The following is an 11,576-nucleotide window of genomic DNA, read 5'->3' on the forward strand; positions in this document are numbered from 1 at the left end:
GCAACACTCCCTAGGACCTTACCATTAAGTGTATAAGTCCTGCTAAGATTTGCTTTCCCAAAATGCAGCACCTCGCATTTATCTGAATTAAACTCCATCTGCCACTTCTCAGCACATTGGCCCATCTGATCAAGATCCTGTTGTAATCTAAGGTAATCTTCGTCACTGTCCACTACACCTCCAATTTTGGCATCATCTGCAAACTTACTAACTGTACCTCTTGTGCCTGCATCAAAATCATTTATGTAAATGTCAAAAAGTAGAGGACTCAGCACCGATCCTTGTGGCACTCCAGTGGTCACAGGCCTCCAGTCTGATAAACAACCCTCCACCACCACCCTCTGTCTTATACCTTCGAGCCGATTCTGTATCCAAATGGCTAGTTCTCCCTGTATTCCATGAGATATAACCTTGCTAATCAGTCTCCCATGGGGAACCTTGTCGACTGCCTTACTGAAGTCCATATAAATCACATCTACTGCTCTGCCCTCATCAATCTTCTTTGTTTCTTCTTCAAAAAGCTCAGTAAAGTTTGTGAGACATGATTTCCCATACACAAAGCCATGTTGACTATTCCGAATCAGTCCTTGCCTTTCCAAATACATCCTGTCCCTCAGGATTCCCTCCACAACTTGCTCACCACTGAGGTCAGGCTCACCAGTCTATAGTTCCCTGGCTTGTCTTTACCACCCTTCTTAAACAGTACTTACATGAAGGTTAACGTGTTGCTAACTGTTCTGAACAAGCTCTTTTCTCCAGGAGAAACAGTTCTTATATCTAAACCCAGCTAGAATTTATGTGAACTATGATAAAGCTTTGCAATCTGTGAATCTTCCCTGAGCAAAAATCAATTCATGACTCTTCTAAACTAAATGTGAACTAATGCCTTTCAATGTTTGGTCTCTCTGACTGTGAATCTCTCATAATACAAACATATTTTATCAGTTCAGGAGGGCCACAGTTACCCACCATATACTGATTTAAAATCATGGTTCCTGAAAGACTGACAAGTTACTTGTTACACTACCTCAGACACATAGAGAAAAACTCATTTGTCACTAGTTAAAAGTCCAATCTCTGAAACAAATAATGTTTTTATATATATTTTTATATATATATATACATATATATGTATATATGAATCGCACATTTCACATCACAATGACCTTTTGTTTGTTTTGACTGGCCAGCTGGGTATTTTAAAGACTTTCTGTTTTGATTATAAAAGATTCAAAATGGTGGGTCTCCAACTCACTGCATAAGGAAAGTGCAATCATTTACTCCTACATTGAAAGTAGGGAAACTGAAACAACTGCAGAAGAGGCCAGGATCCCATCAGCAAGTCACCTGTTATTTATTTGTGTAGAATACACTGGCTGTGGCCAGCCTGCTTGGAGTCATTCCCCTGAACCGAGGAGATTATAAATCCCCTGTTTATATTGGTCAACCAGGGTTTCCTCACTTTTGTACAAGATTTTCCTGACACCAAATTTAACTGAATCATGGAGGGAACCAAGATTAGTAGGGGACAAATCCACCTTGGAAATGGAAGCGCAGGCTATTTGAACTCCATGAGCCTCATTAAATCTCCATTGAAAATGGTGTCACCTCTGCTGGGCAAGAGATGATGAGAAGTGGCAGCACATTAACATCGGTGGCAGGAGTGGGCTCTGCCATAGTCTCCTGGGGTTTTGCATTCAGGAAAAAGGAAGGCCTGGGTGAGGAGTGCAGGTGTTTGCAGAATGTGGAAGCACACTTCTGCCCTTCCGGAGAGATTTAAACAAGAATGCAAGTTTTCCTGTTTCTAATTTAAAGTGTGTTTGAGAATGTCTAAGGTGTTGTCACACGTCTTGGAGAACTGTCAGAGACCAGGTACCTGACCAGCCCCAGGCAGAAGACATGCTTCAATATTGGAGCATGTGACACAATTAACCTCTGGGGAAAAAGCAGGGGTACACCAGGCCAGTGTGATGGAGGCTCTCCATAGGCTAAAGCGAATGGTAGAGGAGTCTATCCATGATCTCATTCCAGCGGTGGTTGTAGTCTGTGAGTGTTTGGTTTCCAACAGGAAAATGTAAGCTTCCAGATGCAGAGCTCATGCTCGAAATGTCGACTCTCCTGCTCCTCGCTTGCTGCCTGACTGGCTGTGCTTTTCCAGCACCACACTTTTTGACCTTACAGAGCCAGGTCCAACAGAAGGCTCAGTGACTGGAAGGTGCCCTGGGCCTCCCCCTGGCCCTCGCCTGTGGTCCATTGCCTTTAACAGCAGGTGAGGTGAGTGAGGACACAATGCCTACCAAAGTGACCAGAGAGTATCAGTCGACAGGCTTCCTGCATTCCAAATATGGATGTCCTTATTGCACCGAGGCATACCGCGAAGGAGAGGGAATGCTTTCTAAGCACACATTGGTGTCACAACTGCTAAATCATTGTAGATAATCCATATTTTTTCAAGCACGTATTTACTTGCATTATTCTAAATTGTGTTGCCATCTCATTGTCTCAATAGGAAGTGAGAGGGTTCTCTTAAGTGACAGATTTGGAACATCTCCAAGCAGCGAGATGTTGTATTACATTTCAATCATTGCAACTTCAGTCATAATTGGCTAAGAGGGTGACCAGAGATAGCCTCAAAAATCAGGGAACCTCTCACCTGGAAACTGAAGATTGCAGTCTCGAAGCTATAGATGAATCTTCAGGACACCATAAGGTCTGGGTGAGGAACTAGGACCAGGGGTGTCTGACCCAGTGGTCTCCACCTAATGGATGCATTAGAAATCTGTTAAGTAACTGCTGGCTCCAGGTGGGAAAGGTCGGTTCCACGTTTGACAATCTCAAAACCATGCTACAATATTTTAAGGCTATAAGGTGGGCAATGGCCAAATCAAGTGTCAATTTACTGCAAGTGTGGAGCTGAATTTAGGAAACTGATGCACATTTCACAGCCTATGGTAGCTGAAGCATCATCCAGCATGCTCAGGCAGTGAAGGGTACGGTGAAGACTCATTTCATACTGAAGCATTGCAGTGCCAGTGAGAGAGTCTTTGGCACTAAAGTGCTGTTCCAATGCAAAACCTGCCAGATCTGAAATGTCTCCTGCAGCTGTAGAGATCACAGTCAAAGTGAAGACAGGAACCATTGAGATGTTTTCAATGGAGAGAAACAAAACATAAGCAAGGCCGATGAGCAAAGCCACCAGGTCTGTGCTTGGTTTACACATTTGAGCTTCTAAAGCATCAAGTATCTCAACTGAGCAGAAATCGGGTCGCAAGGGAAAGTGAATTCTGAGTTGTTTAATTAATGAGATGGAAATCCGTGCATATTGGCTTCTCATCATCTTCGATATAAATCAAACATTGAAGCATCAACAAACCCCTCCAAAAAACAGACAGCTGCCTTATACCCTGAGTATAAAGAGGAACTGTTGATGTGGTTGATCACTATTTGTAAATCCCATCAGACTCTGCACAGAGAGAAGGCATGTCTCTAATTCCTCACATCTTTACATTACAGCCCATATCACATGCTTGATCATTTGTGCCCAGTTATACCTGTATACTAAAACCTACATTCTAATGGGGAAAACTGCGTGTAACTACTAATACATGTACAATACACTGAGGCTGAAAAAAGACGTCGATTAATTTTTGGAGCTTGAAGGATATGGATACCTTATATCCTATGTCAACATACTCACTGCTATTTACTATAACTCATTTCTCAATTATCAAATTGGTCGAGTTGGTAATGAGGAGAAAATGAGGACTGCAGGTGCTGGAGATCAGAATCAAAAGTGTGTTGCTGGAAAAGCACAGCAGGTCAGGCAGCATCCAAGAAGCAGGAGAATCAACATTTTCGGAATAAGCCCCTCATCAGGAATGAGGTTTGTGGGCTGGGGGGGCTGAGAGATAAATGGGATGGAGGGTGGGTTTTGGGGGGAAAGTAGCTGGGATGAAGGTGGGGGTGATAGGTTGAAGAGGAGGGCAGAATGGATAAGTGGGAAGGAAGATGGACAGGTAAAGAGGGCAGTGCCGAGTTGGAGGCTTGGGGCTGGGATAAAGTCGAGGGAGGGGAAATGAGGACACTGGTGAAATTCACATTGATCCCATGTGGTTGCAGGGTCCCAAGGTGGTCCCAAGGCGTTCTTCCTCTAGGTGTTGGGTGGTTAGGATTTGGTAATGGAGGAGGGTCAAGACCTGCATTTCCTTGGTGGAGCGGGAGGAGGAGTTGGTGTTCAGCCACGGGGCAGTGGGGCTGGTTGGTGCGGGTGTCCCAGAGATGATCTCCAAAACGATCTGCAAGTAGGTGTTCTGTCTCCCTGATGTAGAGGAGACCACATAGGGTGCAACGGATACAGCAGATGACATTGGTGGAGGTACAGGTAAATTTCTGTCGGATGTGGAAGGAACCTTTGGGACCTTGGATGGGAGTGAGAGGGGAGTGGTGTGGGCGCAGGTTTTACACTTCCTGTGGTGGCAGGGGAAGGTGCCGGGAGTTGGGGAGATGGGCTGATGGGGGGTGTGGATCTGACAAGGGAGTTGTGGAGGGAGTGGTCTCTCCGGAATGCTGATAGGGGCAGGGAGGGAAATGTATCCCTGGTGGTGGAGTCTGTTTGTAGGTGGCGGAAGTGGCGGAGGATAATGCATTGTAACTGGACGTTGGTTAGGAGGAAGGTGAGGACCAGAGGGGTTCTGTCCTTGTTGCGATTGGAGTGAGGTCCTACCTGTCACTTTCTCCCCTACCTTCCCAGCTACTTTCCCCGCAAACCCACCCCCATCTCATTTTTCCCTCAGCCCCCTTGGCCCACAAATCTCATTCCTGATGTAGGGCTTATGCCCAAAATGTCAATTCTCCTGCTCCTCGGATGCTGCCTGACCTGCTGTGCTTTTCCAGCACCACATTCTCAACTTAGTTGCTAATGAACAATGATATAAAAGTTCAGCCTGCCTGAAGGTTACTTTATAAATTCTTGCAATTAGACTTGGAAGTCTGTAATTGATGCACAATTGCAATTTTCAAAATAAATTAGTAAGAATAATTTACCAGACTTCCTTTGAAGCCTGAAATTATGGTACTAAATAAATAAGGCAAAAAAAGAGAAAATTAGTGTTTCACCACCCTATTAATCAGATCTTTGTGTAGAAGTCCTAATTTCAAACTTATACAGCGTAGCTGCACTATGAATGAGCCTAGAAGCTAATTGCAGTGCTAAACATCCCATAGTTTATCAAAATGTTCAAATTCCATTCTTCTAGGATGTATGGTTCAATGCTTCGCACCTCAGTGAAGCTGAACCATAGTGTAAATGTACAAGATCATGTCCATGACCTTTAATTTACAGCATTTAAATCGCACTAATCCCACTGGTTTTGACAGATTTTTGCAGCTGAAAGCACTGATCCATAATTATTCTAATTACAGAGTACATATACTGTCCTGATACTTATAAATGAATTCCATTTGAAACGGCTGCTGCGGCAGGGCAATGAAGTATCTTGTGGGGGAATAGTGCTTGATCCCATGCACATGACAAGTGATCAATTTCTTGACATAATGCAACATTTCTGTTGAAGAGACTATCTCATGACTCTTTCAGTTTGAATGCATGTCTTTATGAGAATCCTTATCCATATTGCTAGGGGCGGGGGTTGGATGAAATGCAGCCTTCCTGTCTTGCCTTGTGCCTTGAATATGGAAGCACATGGTCTCCTGGTTTCAGGCCACGTTTTCTCTTGGTGAGGCTAGAAGACTCATTTGTGGCCTCACGTGTAAGTCTGGATTGTAATTGTGAAGGTTAAGCTAACAAGTACCGTCAGAGGGCCAGGATGTGAATTATTATAAATTACAGGTTCCAGGTTTCATGACTCCAGATCTTATTGATCATCCGTGGGGCCAGGAAGAACAAAAAACGTTTTTGACTGAGGTACTGCACGTGTAACCGAAACATATCATGTGTTTTTTTAATACAAAGAAAACAGCATGTAAACCACATTGACGAATGCACTTCATTGTAAGTTGAAGAAGCCTTTATCACAGAGACTACAGAAAACGTGACTGCAAGTGTGATTGGAAGATTTGCAGATTCTTACTAAGTTAAGTCTGAATTCTGACAGTGCTGTCATCGTGAGTTCTCGGTGGTTGCCGCCAATTCTCCCTGCTGCTGTTTGAGAATGGAAAACCAATCAAAATTTCATCTGTACAGAATCCTCCCTTCTAAAAGTTTTCTAATCTGACCTGTTCAGAGATGTTATGACGCACTTCTGGAGCAGGTGGGTCACCTCCTCCCTCACCTCCATCCAAGGCCCCAAAGAAGCCTTCCACGTCCATCAAAGTTTCACCTGCACATCCACCAATGTCATTTACTGTATCCGTTGCTCCCGATGCAGTCTGCTTTACATTGGGGAGAGTGGACGTCTTCTCACAGAGCGCTTTAGGAAACATCTCTGGACACTTGCAGTAATCAACACCACCGCCCCGTGGTAAACAAATCAACTCTCCCTCCCACTCAGTCGAGGACATGCAGGACCTGGGCCTCCTCCACCACCACTCCCTCATGACCCGACACCTGGAGGAAGAACGCCTCATCTTCCCCTCTGAGCACTTCAAACCCAGGTTCACCAGTTTCCTCACTTCCCATCCCCCCACCTTACCCCAGTTCCAACCTTCCAACTCAGCACCGCCGTCATGAGCTACTTTCTTCCCAACCCCACCCCACCCCCTCCCATTTATCTCTCCACCCCGGAGGCTCTGTACCTCTTTCCTGATGAAGGGCTTTTGCCTGAAACATTGATTTTCTTGCTCCTCAGCTGCTGCCTGGCCTGCTGTGCTTTTCCAGCACCACTCTAATCCTGAATCTGGGCTGTCTAGCTCTGAGGTAGGGACACTTATCACTCTGCCACATGCCAAAAATATACTTTATGATGATTGGCAGGATTTGATTCCAGATCCTGAGGTCATTACATGGGTCACTGGATTAAGAGTTTAATGACAGTAACACTAGGCCATTGTCTCCTAGGATACACAAGAGCCTTTATGTTGAGCCTAAGGACCTGTCTAATTACCCTATGGTGTGTCTTACTGAGAAGAGGCGCTGCTTTAACACAACATGCAGTTTATTGCATTATATCAGACAAATTACATTGACTGGCTGGGAAGAATTAATGAAGACTATCAGGAGCGAGAGATGACAGCTCTGATGGGATCTCATGCAAGTCTGTCTAATTCTCCACCCAAACTACTGTCAGACTGGGGGGACCTTAATGCAAGTTCAACATTAACTCCAGAACCATTAGCTTATACAACAAGTTGCACCTTTTTAGAAACAAGCTAACATTGTAATTCATGAAGAATTCACAAGGAATAACATATTCTTCCTCTCTAGCGATGCCCATATTGTGAGAAAAAGTGCAAAAATATAGTAAAAGGAATGGCTGAATACTGGTAAAGCTCAACCCCATGCATGCAATGTTTTGAAAAGCATATCTGATTCTCCCATCTCTTCCAAGTTCTCTGATCACCGAGGGGATGGCATTCGCAAGACTAGAACTGACTTCATCACCTGAACGGTAGGGGAAGAGAAATTTTTGCCAGGGTTCCTCCATTGGATTGATATCCAGTGAAAGGTGCAAACATTTGATTTAATTTCTTATTGTCACATGTACCTAGGTACAGTGAAGAGTGTTGTTTTGCAGGTAGTACAGGCAGATCATACCATAAGAGTAATACAACAGAATGAGGAATAAAATGTTACGGCTGCAGAGAAGGTGCAACAAAGTGTGAGATCAACATTAAATTTAACACTAGAGAGGTGCATTCAGAAATCTAATAACAGTGGAGAAGTTGTTCTTGAGTCTATTGATATGTTTATACCTTCTGCCCAGCGGAAGAGGGTGGAAGAGAGTATAACTGGGGTGGGAAGGGTCTTTGATTATGTTGGTTACTTTCCCAAGGCAGTGAGAAGTGCAGATGGAGTCAACGGATGGAAAAAGTGAGGACTGCAGACGCTGGAGATCAGAGCTGAAAATGTGTTGCTGGAAAAGCGCAGCAGGTCAGGCAGCATCCAAGGAACAGGAGAATCGACGTTTCGGGCATGAGCCCTTCTTCAGGAATGAGGGAAGTGTGTCCAGCAGGCTAAGATAAAAGGTAGGGAGGAGGGACTTGGGGGAGGGGCGTTGGAAATGTGATAGGTGGAAGGAGGTCAAGGTGAGGGTGATAGGCCTGAGTAGGGATGGGGGCGGCGAGGTCAGGAAGAAGATTGCAGGTTAGGAAGGCGGTGCTGAGTTCGAGGGATTTGACTGAGACAAGGTGGGAGGAGGGGAAATGAGGAAACGAGAGAAATCCGAGTTCATCCCTTGTGGTTGGAGGGTTCCTAGGCGGAAGATGAGGCGCTCTTCCTCCAACCGTCGTGTTGCTATGGCATCCGCTGCACCCGATGTGGCCTCCTCTATATTGGGGAGCACCTCCCCCCTCACCTCCCTCCAAGGCCCCAAAGGAAACTTCCATATCCGCCACAAATTCACCTGCACCTCCACACACATCATTTACGCCATCCGCTGCACCCGATGTGGCCTCATCTATATTGGGGAGACAGGCCGCCTACTTGCGGAACCTTTCAGAGAACACCTCTGGGACACCCGGACCAACCAACCCAACCACCCTGTGGCTCAACACTTCAACTCCCCCTCCCACTCCACCAAGGACATGCAAGTCCTTGGACTCCTCCATTGCCAGACCATAGCAACATGGCGGTTGGAGGAAGATCGCCTTTTCTTCTGCCTAGGAACCCTCCAACCACAAGGGATGAACTTGGATTTCTTCCAGTTTCCTCATTTCCCCTCCCCCCACCTTGTCAATGGATGGAAGGCTGGTTTGTGTGATGGACTGGCCTGTGTACATGACTCTCTGTAATTTCTTGTGTTGTTGGGAAGAGCAGTTATGATATTACGTTGCAATGCACCCATGATGATTTCTATGGTGCATCTATAAAAATTGGCAAGTGTCCTTGTGGACATGCTGAATTTTCTTAGTTTCCTGAGAAAGTAGATGTTGTAGTGCTTTCTTGACCATTACATCAAACATGGCTGGTTGTTGGTGATCGTCACTCCCAGGAATGTGATGTTTTCAACCATCTCCACCTCAGCACCATTGATGTGGACGGAGTGTGTCCTCCACTCCACTTCCTGAAGTCAATGACCAGCTCCTTTGCTTTGTTGATGTTGATGGGGAGATTGTTGTCTTTACACCGTATGGCTAAGCACCAAATCTCTTTGCTGTATTCTGGAGCACTCAATCTCTTTCCAGTCTTCTGGCGCACTCAATCTCTTTGCTGTATTCTGGGGCACTCATTCCCTTTCCAGTAGTCTGTAAACAGGTACTGTATACATTAAGTGAGGACACAATTGGAATCCATTATGATGCCTGTGTGGACAATAGCTGATAAAGCTTAATGTCTGAGCACACACATGAAAGTGGCAGTAGGACATGGCACCTGGATTCTGCACAACCATTTCTCAGCAAAGAAATAATAGCTTGAGGAAGAAAGGCCAACAGAATGTGTTTTGCATTTACAGAGCTCCCTGAGTCACTGGGACATTTCACCACCGCTGAACTACCTTTGTGGTGTCGTGAGATTGTTGCTAGGCAGACTGAGAGGTAAGCCAATTTTTGAAAGGCAAAATCCATCAAGGTTGTAACCTGTTTTTTTTAGAAACATTGATTTAATAAAGGGCATTGCTCAGGGCCCTGGGTAGTCTTCCTGCTTTATGGACAGAGTGTCAGAATTCACTTGAATTAATCAACAGAGACTTTCAGAGTAACCTCAAAGGCAGCATAAGAAGCACAGCTCACTGTTAGCTCAACAGTGAAATGCTGGCCTAGATTATGTACATAATGCAACATGTGGGGTAGGATTTGAAGCTGCATGCTTTTAACTGATCTGTGAGCATGCTGTGAACTGACTTCAGCCAGAACTAAAGAATTGGGAAAACTGGGGTAAGGAATAAAAGTCCAAAGTGGCTTGAAGTTATGTAAAATCATAATGCCTTTTCATTTTCTGTGTATGTTCATGTTGCTTTCCTCACTTGTACCTTCGTTACTTGTTTGAGAAAATAGGAATGTAAGAAAAATGAATGAGGTTAGGAAACATTTAGTTATGGTGGAAGCATGTGGTTGCCATGATAATGGCAATTTAAAAGTAAATAACTCACAACTAACGCCTTTCATATCCATAGGATTTCCCAGAGCCAATAAATCACTCTTTAAAGTATAGATGCTGTCTCTGTGGTCAAATGTAGCAGCCAACTTCCACACAGCAAGCTCCAGCAGGTAGCAATGGAATCAGATAAGTGGTTTTGGTCATTAAGGAATGAACGTTAGCCAAGAAAATTGTCAGCTGCTCTTCAAATAGTATCTTGGGATCTTTTATGTCTATCTAGATATATAGATGAGTTTCTGATTCATTTAAGTGACACCATCTTCACTCCCTTAGCATGACAGAAGTAGGACTTACATTTATTTATCATCTTTCACAGCCTCAGTTTTTCCCAAAATACTTCACAGCCAACAAAGTACTTCGGAATAAAATTCGAAAGGACTGCGGATGCTGTACTTCAGAAACAAGAACTGAGATTGCTGGAAAAGCTCAGCAGGTCTGGCAGCATCTGAGGGAAATCAGAGTTAACATTTTGTGTCAAGTGACCCTTCCTCAGAACCCAGGGTCTGAGGAAGTGTCACTCAACCTGAAACATTAACTCTGATTTCTGACCTCAGATGCTGCCTGACCTGCTGAGCTTTTCCAGCAATCTCTGTTTTTGTTTATGAATGACATCTGAAGTTGAGTGACTGTCACGACGTAGGAAACTGGACAACCACTTCTCACACCATGGCCCACAAATCATTGTGACTGTGGTCCAATTGTAGACTGCAACGTAACTATTGCCTGAGACCCCAGAAAGAACTCTTCCTTTCTTCTTCAAAGTAGCATTATGGGACCTTTTATGTCCATCTGGGATGGAAGATGGGCCTCAGTTCATTGTTTCACCTGCAAAGACAGCATTTATGTCAGTAAAACTTTCCCCCGATTCCTGCTGGAGTATCAGCCTACATTCTGTGATGAAGTTGAAAAACATCCAGATTACAAAGGAGGAAGTGCTGGATGTCTTGAAATGCATAAAGGTGGATAAATCCCCAGGACCTGATCAGGTGTACCCAAGAACTCTGTGGGAAGCTAGAGAAGTGATTGCTGGGCCTCTCACTGAAATATTTGTATCATTAATAGTCACAGGTGAGGTGTGGGAAGACTGGAGGATGATTAATGTGGTGCCACTATTTAAGAAGGGTGGTAAGGACAAACCAGGGAACCATAGACCAGTGAGCCTGATGTCAGTGGTGGGCATGTTGTTGGATGGAATCCTAAGGGACAGGATGTACATGTATTTGGAAAGGCAAGGACTGATTAGGGATAGTCAACATGGCTTTGTGCGTGGGAAATCATGTCTCACAAACTTGATTGAGTTTTTTGAAGAGGTAAGAAAGAGGATTGATGAGGGCAGAAAGGTAGATGTGATCTATATGGACTT

The sequence above is a fragment of the Chiloscyllium plagiosum genome, chromosome 28 (genome assembly GCF_004010195.1).
Source record: "Chiloscyllium plagiosum isolate BGI_BamShark_2017 chromosome 28, ASM401019v2, whole genome shotgun sequence".
Classification (NCBI taxonomy): Eukaryota; Metazoa; Chordata; class Chondrichthyes; order Orectolobiformes; family Hemiscylliidae; genus Chiloscyllium; species Chiloscyllium plagiosum.